Genomic DNA, 16,030 nt, shown 5'->3' on the forward strand with positions numbered 1-16,030 from the left:
CACACCTCAGGCAAGGGACAAGGTTGACAAGGCAGGACCTACATGAATAACCTCAGCCGGTACGGGAATTGAACCCACGCAGTTGGTGTCATTCTGTATCACTAACCAGTTGCCCAGTTAACTTCTTTTTATTCATTTGTGGGACATTGTCCATCCTTAGTTGCCCAAGGGCAGTTGAGAGTCAACCACATTGCTGTGGACCAAAAGAGAAAATGCTGGAAAATGTCAGCGGATCTGGCATCATCTGTAAAGAGAGAAAAGAGCTGACGTTTCGAGTCCAGATGACCCTTTGTCAAAGCTGCCTATGTGGATCTGGAGTCACATGTAGGCCAGACCAGGTAAGGATGGCAGATTTCCTTCCCTAAAGGACATTAGTGAACCAGATGGGTTTTTCTGACAATCGTTTCATGGTCATCAGAGGATTCTTAATTCCAGATATTTTTTGTTGAATTCAAAATCCACCATCCGTCATGGTGGGATTCGAACCTAGATCCCCAGAACATTAGCTGAGTTTTTGAAGTGATAATACCACTCGGCCATCGCCTCCCCCAATCTGAACTGACCCCCCTGATTACTCTGATAGATGCTCTAGAGTTGTAATATATTTGACCAATAAGACACTCGAAGCATTAATGCCTGCTGTATGGAAGAACTGCAAACAGAGTTCTGATGGTGAATAATGGGTGAATTTATCAATGGGAACCGGAGTGACAGCCAGAACAATTTTAACCAAACCTGCCCATTGGCAAACTGGTGAGATTCAGCATAACTTTAGCTTTATACTCTGTCTGATTTTACTCTGTATTGAAATCAAAGGGGAATAATATTGGATGGATCATTGAACCTGTGCCTAACCAATCCCTTGGAGTTCCCACAGCCCCCTTTGAGTTAAGTTGAAATTGCACCCAGCATGTTGTGGAGAGATGTAGTGTGATGCCAAGGATTTAGAGAATCACATGGGAGCGTGCTAGGAAGTTGCTTGATTTAAGGGGAACACAAATAGTCGGGCATAAATATTATTTTAAAATGAAGACTGGAAGATATAGGAAGGGTAGTAGGAGTTGTAAAAGGCAGCTGAGTCTAACACAGCACAGGCGAGGATGCAGCAAGTTGTAACAATTTCCATTTAAATGGAGCATCTCATGTAAAGGAATATTTCCCATGGGTTTCTCCAACACATTGACACCGAATTGGCTCCTTTTGTGACACACTTTAAAAATAAATAAAAAGAAAGTAGGGCTTGCATTTATGTGGCACCTTCCATGAACTCAGGATGTCACAAAGCACTTTATAGCCAGTGAATTATTTTCAAAGTCTAGCCACTATCGTACTGCCTCCATAAGGAGGGAATAAGGGAATTTTAGGAAGTAAAGTTCTATTAAGTGCTGTAAGTTGCAGAGCTGTGGATATAAGTGCAGGGAAAACGGGATTAGAAAGGGCACCTGGGTGTCTTTGGGTTGGCATGGACAAGATGGGCCAATTGGCCCCCTTCTATGAAAGAAAATGCTGGAAAATCTCAGCAGGTCTGGCAGCACCTGTAAGGAGAGAAAAGAGCTGACGTTTCGAGTCCAGATGTCCCTTTGTCAAAGCTAAAAGACATAGAAAGTGGGAGATATTTATACTGTAGGGGGAGGGAATGAAAGATGAGTCATAGCCACAGAAATAAGGGGAAAGGCTGCTAATGGCAGCCCACAGAGAGGATAGAAGGTGTGAATGGCCAAATGGCAGAGAAGCTGAAATCAGAGGGTAAGCTGTGACAGATGAGGATGTGGGGGGAGGGGGGGGGAGATGGGTGGGAGAGAGGTAACATTGAGAAAAAGGGGGAAAAGGGAAGCAAAAGGAGAGAAAAAGAAGAAAACTGCATTTGCCATAATTTGCTTTTATTTCGGTCCCCTTCGATGCTGTATCATTTCGATGGTTTCTATGGAGGGCAGGGTAGATGGAAGATAAGGTAATAGGAGGAGTTTGAAGTGGGAAGGTGCTGGATTTTGCTGAACTTGCTGGAGCGGGCAATTGGGTGGGTCGGTTGGGAGAAGCACATGGAGACGCCAAGTGTCAGTACCCCGCTGATCGGAGAACATCTCTTGATTCTGTTAGCAGGAGCCCAGACCTGCAAGAAATTTGGCTGCTATTGGCGGATACCTCAGGAATATTCAAAGTCAAACACTTGCTTGCAATTAAATGTAATCCACCGGGATTACGGTCTCCTCAATTAGGTGAAACTGACTCGAGTCTCCCATGTTGTCCATCACCTGTCATTCAAAGTTGGTGAGTTAGATGTGCCTTACCTGACTCACTACATGAAGTCTCTTGACTGCAGAGTGTGAGTGAAAATGAGTTGCATTTCCTTTGGAGGTTTTTCTTTGGGCAGGATTTTCCAGACTCACTCACCCTGAAACCGGAAAATCCTGCCCGAGGTCAACGGACCTTTCCATGGTCCGCCCCTCACCCGCTCCAATTCCCGTGGTGGGCGGAACGGGAAGATTTGCCTCTGTGCGTTTAACTTGATAATCTGACACTCTTGACAGCTGGAACCTGAGATAGGCAGGGACTGAGCCTAAAGTTTAAGTTTATTTATTAGTGTCACAAGTAGGCTTCTGTTAACACTGTAATGAAGTTACTGTGAAAATCCGCTAGTCGCCACATTCCGGTGCCTGTTCGGGTACGCTGAGAAAGAATTTAGCATGGCCAACACGTCCAACCACCTAAAGTGCCAGTTCCAGAAATTAAAGGGGCAATGCACAGACTAGAGATATAGGGACCATTCCTTAAAGTGGCAAAACGTATCTGAGTCCATTAGGGAAGAGTATTTCAGAAGTTGTCTTCAAGGAAAGTGAGAGGATGATGGGGCGGCATGGTGGCACAGTGGTTAGTACTGCTGCCTCACAGCTCCAGGGACCCGGTTCAATTCTGGCCTCGGGACACTGTCTGTGTGGATTCTGCAAGTTCTCCCCATGTCTGCGTGGGTTTCCTCCGGGTGCTCCAGCTTCCTCTCACAGTCTAAAAATGTGCGAGTTAGGTGGATTGCCCTTGCTAAATTGCCCCTCAGTGTCAGGGGGATCAGCAGGGTAAATAAGTGGGGTTACAGGAATAGGGCCTGAGTAGGATTGCTGTCAGTGCAGACTGGCCAATCGGCCAAATGGCCTCCTTCTGCACTGTGTGGGAATTCTATGATTTCTATGATGCAAAATGAGAATAATTTATCCTTTACTCCATCGTCTTTGAGCACTCAAGGGGATCAATGCTCCTTTTAGGTTGTTGATTTCAATGAGTTCTACAAATTTGTACCTGGGCGGAGCCATGACTGATGACAGATAAATACATGAGGACAAATTGGTTGGTATAAACAAAATAGTGGAGGCTGAAAGACAGTAGACTCAATGTCTAATCTTTGCACAACAGTCATAGAACATAGAACATAGAACATTACAGCGCAGTACAGGCCCTTCGACCCTCGATGTTGCGCCAACCAGTGAAACCAATCTAAAGCCCCTCTAATCTACACTATTCCAATATCATCCATATGTTTATCCAATAACCATTTGAATGCTCTTAATGTTGACGAGTCCACTACTGCTGAAGGCAGGGCATTCCACGCCCTTACTACTCTCTGAGTAAAGAACCTACCTCTAACATCTGTCCTATATCTATCACCGCTCAATTTAAAGCTATATCCCCTCGTGTTAGCCATCACCATCTGAGGAAAAAGACTCTCACTATCCACCCTATCTAATCCTCTGATCATCTTGTATGCCTCTATTAAGTCACCTCTTAACCTTCTTCTCTCCATAAAAGTACAACAGCTGCCACTGTAAGCACCCTAATGACATCACCATCAAATCATATGATTAGCTCTTAAAGCATTCATGCAACTCCCTTAAATAGATAACATCAGACATCCACACTATACAAGTGAAACTGTTCCGGGGTGACCTTAATTGCCAATAGAAATGCTTGGCTGATGGTTGACAATAACCTTTGAAATCTTTGTGCCCTCGAGTGGCACACCTCAGCTACAACTCAGCAGAAAGGCTATACCTCCTCAGGTACCGCTCCTCCTCTGATAGCACGGTGCTGCCTCTATCATTGTACATTCATTATTTTGGGTGCATTCCTGCTCTAGCTGTGCATCCCTCATTCTCTTCCAACCCTCATTCACCAGGATGTAGCAGTCAGGGCTCACTGCACCTATGCCTCAAGGAAGTAATTCCTCTGCTGCATCTTTCAATGAATTGAAGTCTTCCTTTCCATTAACAGACCAGGTCAGAAGAGAAAGAAAGCACTCACTTTGGAATTCCATGTCCGCTCCTTCATCTGTGATTTTAACAAAACCTCACTGAACCCATGTTGACTCTTTTGCTTAATTTTCAATAATTCTTTCAATCCACTGGGGAGATAATGACCTGCATGAAATCTAGGCAAACAGCCCATTAGTGCGGTCTTCTGGCATCACCTCCTATCTTTTAAACATTTACTTTCTTCTCAATATGGTTAAAGAGGGAAAGATATGGCCCTTAGTTAGGACTTAGAATAATTTATAGAATCCCCACAGTACAGAAGGAGGCCATTTGGCCCATTGAGTCTACACTGACAACAATCCCACCCAGGCCCTATCCTTTTAACCTCACGTAATCCCCCTGACACAAAGGGACAATCACACCCAGACCTGTTCCCCGTAACGTCAAGTATTTACCCACAAATCCCCCTAACCTATACATATTGGGACTCTAAGGAGCAATTTAGCATGGCCAATCCAGCTAACCTGCACATCTTTGGACTGTGGGAGAAAACCAGAGCACCCGGAGGAAACCCACGCAGACATGGGGGGAACGTGCAGACTCCGCACAGACAGTGACCGAGGCCGGAATTGAACCCGGGTCCCTGGCTCTGTGAGGTAGCAGTGCTAACCACTGTGCCACCGTGTCGACAAGGGGATTGGATGCGATTGCCAGCTCCTTCAAATACATGGAACGTCGCATCATTTTGAAACTGAGACAGATAAAATGAGAGGAAAGAAATGGAGTATGTGAGCCTAATTCCAAATAAGTGAATCTTGACAGGTGTTAAGATTTAATTGTTCAATTAACATAATCCTAAATGATTCATCTGTCCCATGTCACACATTGGTGAGCTTGTGAGCGAGAGGACACAGCATTCTCTCCTTTCCAGTCTATAGCATTAAGAATAATGATAAAATTAATTTTGCAACAGATGCCAGTGAACCAGGTTGGCACTTGCTGTTGCGATCATCCTAACCGCCGACAGCTCCGTGGTGATCAAAGCTGCGGTTTTCACCTCACTCTATCCCTAAACAAGAAAGAACACCCACAATAAAAGGGTCATTAACTTCACCAAGGCTCCTTCGACAGCACCTTCCAAATCCATGACCACTTCCATCTAGAAGGACAAGGGCAGCAGACACATGGGAACACCAACACCTGTAGGTTCCCCTCCAAGCCACTCACCATCCTGACTTGAAATATATCGCCGTTCCTTCGCAGTCGCCGGGTCGAAATCCTGGAACTCCCTCCCTAACGGCATTGTGGATCCATCCACAGCAAGAGGACAGCAACGATTCAAGAATGCAGCGCACCACCACCTTCTCAATGGTAAGTAGGGATGGGCAATAAATGCTGACCAGCCAGCGATGCCCATGTCCCGTGAATGAATTAAGAAAAGACTGCCTCCTTTTCTGGATAACTATGTCATGGAGTCATCAAGTCCTGAAGGGAAACAGGGGCCAAGAGCAGGGAAGTGGGAAGTGTTTCATAAAGCCAGCACCAGCACAATGGGCTGAATGGCCTCTTTCTGTGTTATATCATTCTACGAACTCAGTAAGTAAAGGTACAGTCTGATGCACTATTGTTAAAAGTTTATTAATCAGTGTCACAAGTAGGCTTACGTTAAAACTGCAACGAAGTTACTGTAAAAATCCCCTAGTCGCCACACTCCAGCACCTGTTTAGATACACTGAGGGAGAATTTAGCATGGCCAATGCACCTAACCAGCACGTCTTTCAGACTATGAGAGGAAACTGGAGCACCCAGAGGAAACCCAAGCAGACACAGGGAGAATGAGTAAGTTAGTTGACCTCAGCCATGGTGATGTTGCAATTGGTCGAATTATTCCAGAACTAGAGAGGAGTGGGATTGGGTTGGGGGAGTGGGTGGAGCGGGGATCATCAATCAGGATATATACATCTTCCCACTGCTAGGCAGTATACTGCTGTTGGCCTATATCGCAAGGGGGATAGAATATAAAAGCAGAGATGTCTTGCTGCATCTGTACAGGGCATTGGTGAGGCCGCAGCTGGAATACTGTGTGAAGTATTGGTCCCCTTATTTGCGGAAGGATATATTGGCCTTGGAGGGAGTGCAGAGAAGGTTCACCAGGTTGATACCAGAGATGAGGGGTGTTGATTATGAGAGAGACTGAGCAGATTGTGTTTGTATTCGTTGGAATTTAGAAGGCTGAGGGGGGATCTTATCGAGACCTATAAGATAATGAAGGGGCTGGATAGGGTAGAGATGGAGAGATTCTTTCCACTTAGAAAGGAAACTAGAACTAGAGGGCACAGCCTCAAAATAAAGGGGGGTCAGTTTAAGACAGAGTTGAGGAGGAACTTCTTCTCTCAGAGGGTGGTGAATCTCTGGAATTCTCTGCCCACTGAAGTAGTGGAGGCTACCTCATTGAATATGTTTAAATCACGGATAGATGGATTTCTGATCGGTAAGGGAATTAGGGATTATGGGGATCAGGCAGGTAAGTGGAACTGACCCACTTCAGATCAGCCATGATCTTATTGAATGGCGGGGCAGGCTCGAGGGACTAGATGACCTACTCCTGCTCCTATTTCTTATGTTCTTATGTCCTTATACCTTCATAGAGATCAGGTAAGGACAAGGCAGGTCAAATCCAAACAGACCTGTTGGAATAGCCTGCTTAAGATCAATGCAGCAGAATGACCATGTGGTCAACGCTGTTATAAAGAACAAAGAACAGAGAACAAAGAAAACTACAGCACAGGAACAGGCCCTTCGGCCCTCCAAGCCTGCATCGATCATGCTGCCTGGCTGAACTAAAACCCCCTATCCTTCCGTGGACCATATCCCTCTATTCCCATCCTATTTGTGTATTTGCCCAGACCCCCCTTAAAACTCACTACTGTATCTGCATCCACTGCCTCCCCTGGCAGCGAGTTCCAGGCACCCACCACCCTCTGTGTAAAAAATTTGCTTTGTACGAGGCAAGTTTTTTAAACCTTGCCCCTCGCACCTTAAACCTATAAATGAACCGTACTTCAACACTACTCTTGCCCTTTAAGGAAAGAGGGAAGAAAGCTGGAGAAAAAGAAAAGATTAATGGAATACTGACCTTGATCTCCAGAGGATTGGAATTGCTGACGTGAGCAGACTGATAAAGGCAAAATACTGCGGATGCTGGAATCTGAAACAAAAACAGAAAATGTTAGAAAATCTCAGCAGGTCTGACAGTATCTGTGGGGAGAGAGAATAGAGCCAACGTTTCGAGTCTGGATGACTCTTCATCAAAGCTCTGACGAAGGGTCATCTAGACTCGAAACATTGGTTCTATTCTCTCTCCCACAGATACTGTCAGACCTGGTGAACAATGTAAACCTCAACAAACAGTCTTTTGAGGATTAAAGAGCATAAAAGGTTGAATTGCGAGGAAAGACTGCGCGGACCTGGCTGGCATTTCCGTGAATTTAGAAGGCGGCGGGGGTGATCGAATTGAAGTGTTTAAAATTATCGAACAATACGATAAGGTGGTGTACAGAGACACTGGTCGGGATTCACCGACCTCTTCCACAGCTGGGATTCTCCGGTCCCGCTGCAGTGAATGGAGATTTGCCATCCTCGCTGGCAGCGATAGCAAGGCGTGCACTATGGGAGCTGTTTCGTCTGATGGAGAAATTATACTGTAGATAATCCTATCTACCATCCTCACAGCATCTAACTCAAGTCCCTCTCTCACATATCATCTTACGATTTAGGAGAAGGTTTTCCTTCGAGGAGGGAAAAGGCTGAGACCCCTTGATCGATTGCTTCTGAAGCTTCAGATTCAGGAGTTTAATAAACCGCAGTACTAACCTGAGACACAAGATAGATGACCAGGCTCATAATATCACCACTTGGCTGGAAACTGTAAGCAGCTTCTCTTTATCTATGATACCGAGTTTCACACTGGGCAGCCCAAAGTGACTTGTCAGACCTTTGATAACTGCTGGGATGTTGTCCCTTGGTATCATCTGGTCAGGCTTGCTTTAATCCATCATCCTCGCCACTTCAGGAACCAGGGGGTTGGATGCAAATTTCATCTCGACTAATTTCTCACTTAAAGCTCACAGGATTCTGTTATTCAGCCAGCTATGGAGAACAAGGAATGAGGGAGTGGGGTCAAATGTACTAGCAGGTGCAAAAAGGTAAAGGTTGAAGGAATACATCTAATGAGTAAGTTTAAGTATTGGTGTCACAAGTAGGCTTATATTAACACTGCAATGAAGTTATGGTGAAAATCTCTTGTCGCCACACTCCGGCGCCTGTTCAGGTACACTGAGGGAGAATTTAGCATGGCCAATGCACCTAAACAGCACGTCTTTCGGACGATGGGAGGAAACCGGAGCACCCGAAGGAAACCCACGCAGACATGGGGAGAACGTGCAGACTCCGCACAGACAGTGACCCAAGCCGGGAATTGAACCCAGGTCCCTTGCACTATGAGGCAGCAGTGCTAACCACTGTGCCACCGTGCTGCCCCCATGTAAAAAGTCCAAATTAAGGTTTAAGTATATGTAGCACAGTGGTTAGCACTGCTGCTTCACAGTGCCAGGGACCCGGGTTCGATCCCTGGCTTGGGTCATTGTCTGTGTGGAGTTTGCATGTTCTCCCCGTGTCTGCGTGGGCTTCCTCCGTGTGCTCCAATTTTCTCCCACAGTCTGAAAGACAGCTGTTTAGGTGCATTGAACAGGTACCAGACTGTGGTGACTCGGGGAACTTCACAGTCGCTTCATTGCAGTGTTAATGTAAGCCTTACTTGTGACTAAAAACTAAATAAACTTTTACTTTAAATACAAGAACTCAAAACATTCTGAAAATAAGATATGGGGCGGGATTTACAGCCTCACTCGTCCTGAAACCGTAAAATCCCGCCCAAGGCCAACAGACCTTCCCATGCTCCGCCCCTCACCTGCTCCGATTTCCGTGGCCGGTGGGCCGGTAAAATTCCAGCCATAATTGATAATGTAACCATGTGCAAACTTAAAAGAGTAAAAATGTGCAGATCTTCAAAGCACTCTGGGATGCCCTGGGATTGTAAAAGGTGCTATGTAAATGCAGTTTATCTCTTGCCCACAATGAATGTGGGTCCTATTTCGGAGATAGATTTACAAAATTCAATTTTCCTGTCTTCAGTCCATGCTCCCAGTAACTGCAAAGGAAGGCAGAATGAGATCAGATTAACATTTCAAATAACATCATAAATCGTGACATTCATCAGCTCAGCCTTGCTCACAAAGTCCAGCGTTCACTCGCGCACAGATAATTGGCACCTGGGCAAACTGCCAGAGGGCATCTACTGCCAATAGCGTGGCATTCCACTCTGCCTACTAAGGAATCGATGCCTTTAGGGGCACACTATTGGATGAACTGCATTGTTCAACAGAATCAGAATCTCTGTAACCAAGAGGCACAGAATAAGCACATGAGAGAGTGGTGTTCAAAATGTAAGAAGCATTAAGTAGGAAGTAGGATAGATACAAGTAGCTATTCCTTCTGGTGAATGAGGGGCTTTTAGTGCCAGACCATTGAGAAGGCAATTCTGGATGCAGTGGGGGTAAAATTGGACTGAGATCAATAGATTTCAGGGTGTCAAGGGACATGGGGCAAAGGCAGCTAAATGGGCAGTAGAGAGAGGTGATGTATTCATATTGCACCTTTAACATCATACAATGCGCCAAGGTGCTTCACAGAAGGATTATCAAGTCAAATATGACATGGAAACCCATGAGAAGATTCCGGGCAGGTGCCCAAGGCATGGACAAAGAGGCAAAGTTTTTAAGCTGCATCTTACAGGAGGAAGAGGAGGAGAGAGGGACAGAGATTTAGGGAGGAAACTGCGGGCGGCTGGCACAGTGGTTAGCACTGCTGCCTCACAGCGCCAGGATCCTGGTTCGCTACACGGCTTGGGGTCACTGCCTTTGTAGAGGCTGCATGTTCTCCCCGTGTCTGCGTGGGTTTCCTCTGGTTTCCTCCCACAATCTGAAAAACATGTTGGTTAGGCGCATTGGCCATGCTAAATCCTCCCTCAGTGTACACGAACAGGTGCCGGAGTGTGGCAACTAGGGGATTTTCACAGTAACTTCATTGCAGTGTGAATGTAAGCCTACTTGTGACACCAATAAATAAACTTCAAACTTTAAAAATGGTAAGGTATAGAGCAATTAAAATCAGCAAGGCTCAAAGAGGCCGGAATTAGAGGAGAGCATTTAACCTTGGAGGGTTGTGGGGCTAGATGTGATTAAAGTGATGGGGGTGGGGGGATGGTTGTGGGTAACACCATGGAGGGATTTGAAAACAGGGCGGCACGGTGGCACAGTGGTTAGCACTGCTACCTCTCAGCGCCAGGGACCTGGGTTCGATTCCCGGCTTGGGTCAGTGTCTGTGCCGAGTCTGCACGTTCTCCTCATGCGTGCGTGGGTTTCCTCCGGGTGCTCCGGTTTCCTCCCATATTTGAAGAATTGCAGGTTAGGTGGATTGACTATGCTAATTTGTCCCTTCTCGTTCCAAGATGTGTAGATTTAGGGGGATTAGTGGGGTAAATACATGGGGTTACAGGGATAGGGTGGGGGAAAGGGCCTGGGTAAGATACTCAGTCAGGGAGTCGTTGCAGACTGAATGGGCCGAATGGCCTCTCCTACACTGCAGGGATTCTATGAAAACAAGAATGAGAGTTTTCAAATTTATGATTTTCTTCTGATCCCACTGAAGGGCCGGAACGGTGGCACAGTGGTTAGCACTGCTGCCTCACAGCGCCAGGGACCCGGGTTCAATTCTGGCCTTGGGTCACTGTCTGTGCGGAGTCTGCGTGCTCTCCCCGTGTCTGCGTGGGTTTCCTCCAGGTGCTCCCGTTTCCTCCCACAGTCTGAAAGACGCGCTGGTTAGGCGCATTGACCCGAACAGATGCCAGACTGTGGCGACTAGGGGAATTTCACAGTAACTTCATTGCAGTGTTAATATAAGTTTTACTCGTGACACTAATAAATAAACTTTAAAATGTCCATGGTATTTTGCATAACTCACCCGCCCTCCTGCCAGGGAACCTGCCTCGGTGGAAAGTGCTGGAAAATCCCGCCCGAAGAATTCCTTGCCTCAGAACCACTGCTGGTCAGGGCTGAATGAGACTAGCTGCAAGTTAAGACAGAGGTCCAGAGTTTTAGAGAGTTGCAGGTTTACAGGGAGTGGAACAGCCAGGAGTGCAATTGTGAAGTCTCGAGGTAAGAAAGGCAGTAAGGAGAGTTTCAGTAGCTTTAAAAAACATGGGCTCTTTCACAACTTTGATTTAACAACTCTTTTTGAAACCATTGACAGTGTAACACTCCTCCAGTACTGCAGTAGAATTGACTCAAATCCTTGGAATAAAGTTTTTATTTATTGATTAATGGAATGTGAGTGTGGATGACTGGATCAGCATTTTTTATTTAGAACAATAAGGTTCTAAAGGATGTTATTGCCCTTTAGAAGGTGGTAGTGAGCTGCCTTCTTGAACCGCTACAATCACTGAGGTGTAGGTACACCCACAGCGCTGTTAGGGAGGGAGGGAGTTCCAGGATTTTGATCCAGCGACAGTGAAGGAACAGCAATATATTTCCAGGTAAACATGGGGAGTGATTTGGAGGGGAACTTCCAGGTGGTAGTGTTCCCAGGCATCTGTTGCCGTTTTAGGTATCATAGGTTTAGAAGGAGCATCCAAGGAGCCTTGGTGAGTTCCTGGATTGCATCTTGTAGATGGTGTGCATAGCTGCCACTGTTGGTCAGTGGTGGAGAGAGTGAATGCTCATGGAAGAGGTGCCAATCAAGTCACCTGCTTTGTCCTGGATGGTGTAAAGCTTTTTGAGTGTTGTTGGAGCTGCACTCATCCAAGCAAGTGGAGAGAATTCCATCACACTCCTGACTTGTGCCTTGGAGATGGTGGGTCGACTTTGGCGAGTCAGGAGGTGAGTTACTCATTGCATGATTCCTAGCCTTTGACCTGCTCTGGTAATCACAGTATTTATATGGCCAGTCCAGTTCAGTTTCTGGTCATTGGTAACCCCCAGCTTGGTGATAGTGGGGGATTTGGTGATGGCAATTTCAATGAATGTCAAGGGGTGATGGTTAGAGTGTCTCTTATTGGTGATGCTCATTGCCTATCAATTGTGTGGCACGACTTGTCACTTATCAGCTCAAGCCTGGATATTGTCCAGGTATTGCTGCATTTGGACATGGATTGCTTCAGTATCTGAGGAGTCGTGAATGGTGCTGAACATGGTGCAATCATCATCAAACATCCCCACTTCTGATTTATGATGGAAGGAAGAAGATGATTGGGCCTAGGACACTATGCTGAGGAACTCCTGCAGTGATGTCCTGGAGCTGAGATGATTGATCTCCAACAATGACAACCATCTTCCTTTGTGCTGATATGACTCCGATCAGCAGAGAGATTGCCCCCTGATTCCCATTGGCTCCAGTTTTGCTCGGGCTCCTTGATGCCACACTCGATCGAATGCAGCCTTGATGTCAAGGGCAGTCACTTTCATCTCACCTCTGGAGTTCAACTCTTTTGTTCATGTAATAAGGCTGTAATAATGTCAGGAGCTGAGCATCAGTGAGCAGGTTATTGCTGAGCAGGTGCAGTTTGATAGCACTGATGATAACACCTTCCATCACTTTACTGATGAACTTCAACCCAGTGCCCTCTAACTTTGGGAAAGCACAGTAAGAAATCTCACAACACCAGGTTAAAGTCCAACAGGTTTATTTGGTATGACGAGCTTCCTGAGCACTGCTCCTTCATCAGGTGGATGTATTTGATTTATGGAATGTGAGTGTTGCTGATTAGATCAGCCTTTTCGGCCCATCCCTCACCTGATGAAGGAGCAGTGCTCCGAAAGCTCGTGATACCAAGCAAATCCGTTGGACTTTAACCTGGTGTTGTGAGACTTCTGACTGTTCCCATCCCAGTCCAACATCTCCAGATTTAGGGAAAGCTGGCAAACCATAAACATATTTTACTCCAGGCTTAATTCTGGCATTCAGTAATGGAATGATAGGGTAGACAGACGTAGAGGACACCAACAGCTCCAGAGTTACTCTGTGCTTTAGGAAAATTCAGATTTTCACCACACACTTGGATCCAAATGCTTGTTACGTTTTACATTTACCAGAGAACAGTGCCATTGATTTATTATTCGATATCTCAGCACTCTTGCCTCAGTACACTTCATAGATATTCATCCTAGAGGTGCAGAGTTATGTGCCATTAGCACGGCACAGCAGATTTGGTGGGACAACTGGCAATTTGGAAATTCTGAAGCTAATTTGCTGTTTCAGTGAGGATGGAGCATAGATAACTGGTAGTTGTACACTGTTTTACTAGATCAGGAAGTTGGGTGGGGTTTATAGCGGGCTGCTAACTTGATACTAAAAGAGAAAATGCTGGAAAATCTCAGCAGGTCTGGCAGCATCTGTAAGGAAAGAAAAGAGCCGATGTTTCGAGTCTGGATGACCCTTTGTCAAAGCTTTGACCTGCTGAGATTTTCCAGCATTTTCACTTTTGTTTTCAGATTCCAGCATCCGCAGTAATTTGCTTGTATCCAGTGCTAACTTGATACTACCAGCTTGCTATCCCCACTGTGAAATTGATCTTGGCTAGGATTTTTCATTAGGTCCATATCAAAGCAGGTCCCAATCCTGTGCCGTGTCAGGAACAGTAACCCAATGGTGACCTTTTGCAGGAGTTAGTAAATAGTGGTCATTGGACGCATTCACCATCCAATTCAAGCTGGTGGGTGGGGATCTTGAAGATCATGGGTGGCACGGTGGCACAGTGGTTAGCACTGCTATCTCACCGCGCCAGGGACCAGGGTTCGATTCCAGCCTCGGATGACTGTGTGGAGTCTGCACCTTCTCCCTGTGTCTGCGTGGGTTTCCCCCGGGTGCTCTGATTTCCTCCCACACTCCAAAGATGTGTGGGTTAGGTGGATTGACCATGATAAATTGTCCCTTGGCATCAGGGGAATTGGCAGGGTAAATACCTGGGGTTATGGGGATAGAGCTTGGGTGGGATTATGGTTGGTATAGGCACGCCCACACCTCCCCTGCCTCCATTTCTGCCCCCATATTGGAACCAAAATCCTGTCCTTCTCTTTGTGTGCACAGAAACTGCTGAGATAGTAAATTATCCTTTTAAACTAACATTGAAACCATTGAATCATATGGCACTGAAAGAAGCCATTCGGCCCATTGTACCTGCACCTGCCCCAATTAGTCCCACTCTCCCTGCTCCTATATTATAAAGTGATACAGTTTGCAGTACTTTCTGGAGCTGAGTATCATTTATACTGTACTGCTGCTCCTGGACGCAGATCCATAACAACTGTCAGCTTTCAGGGAGCTCAGTGGACCTGTCCACCCTCACTTTGCTCAGCACCCGGCATTTTCCCACGTCCCCACACCAGGCAGCGCTGAGTCTTTCCCAGAGCACATTTCACACTAGCCACTGGTTAACTGACCAACCAGCTTGAGGTCACAGTCAACATCCGATCGCGGCCCAAAGTGCGTATCGTGTCCACCTCTGGGTCAGCCAATGGCACTCAATGAGCGCAAGACTCAAGCCTAAGTCTTCTTTCCATTCTAATTTTATCCCTCTGTCCATGGAGCCATGATCAATGGACCCCAGAGCTGGTTAAAGTCCATGCTGGCAAAACGGTGTGGTGCAGGTGGCGCGCCCATCCTTTCCCGCTGCCCTGCCATTTTGCCAGCAGTCCCCACCCACCCTGAGCCCACTTAAATGGCTAATTAAGAGCCTCTTCCCATCTCTGCTGGCATTTTACTGGTAGTGTGCCTGTGATGCCCTCTGCCAAGCTGGAAGGCTGCCAGGGAAGCCTTGGAAGCTTCCAATTAGTTCTGGAGGGTGGGGGTCTGTGGGGTCTCCTTTGCTGGCACTCTTTAACCCATGAAGAGACCCCCCCTCCCCTTGGCAATGGGCAGAATTGGCATCATCTGTCCTCAGTGACCACTACCCCCTACCCCTCCCTGCAACCCCTATATTTACCCCGCTAATCCCCCTAACCTACACATCTATAAAGTTAAAGTTTTAAAGTTTATTTATTAGTATCACACATAGGCTTACATTAACAGCTAAATGAAGTTACTGTCAAAATCCCCTGGTCGTCACACTCCGGCGCCTGTTCGGGTACACTGAGGGAGAATTTAGCATGGCCAATGCACCTAAGCAGCACGTCTTTCAGTCTGCGGGAGGAAACCGGAACACCTGAAGGAAACCCACGCAGACATGGGGAGAATGTGCAGACTCGGCACAGTGGCCCAATCCGGGAATCGAACCAGGGTCCCTGGCACAGTGAGGCAGCAGTGCTAACCACTGTACCACTGTGCTGCCCAATTTTGGGACACTAAGGTGCAATTTAGCATGGCCAAATGATATTTGTATTTCAGCTTCAAATTGACTGGACAAGATTATGAAAACAGGTTCGCAACTCAGCTGAGGTCGTTACAGTCCGAACGTTACAATTTTGTTTTTCAGCCCACACCGCACTCAATTATTAATCTTACAGTAATAAAGGGGCGAGGATTGGACTGGGTGTCAGTGCAGAAAGGGCATTCGCAAACAAGCTATTTCCTATTTCCTCAGTTGGATATTGCGTGACCTCTGTGGTTCCCACCATCTTCAGCTGCTATTGTGTTTAGCAATTGTGTTAGATCGAACCTTGCAGGGGTAGGCCATCTCACTC

The sequence above is a fragment of the Mustelus asterias genome, chromosome 13 (genome assembly GCF_964213995.1).
Source record: "Mustelus asterias chromosome 13, sMusAst1.hap1.1, whole genome shotgun sequence".
NCBI lineage: Eukaryota > Metazoa > Chordata > Chondrichthyes > Carcharhiniformes > Triakidae > Mustelus > Mustelus asterias.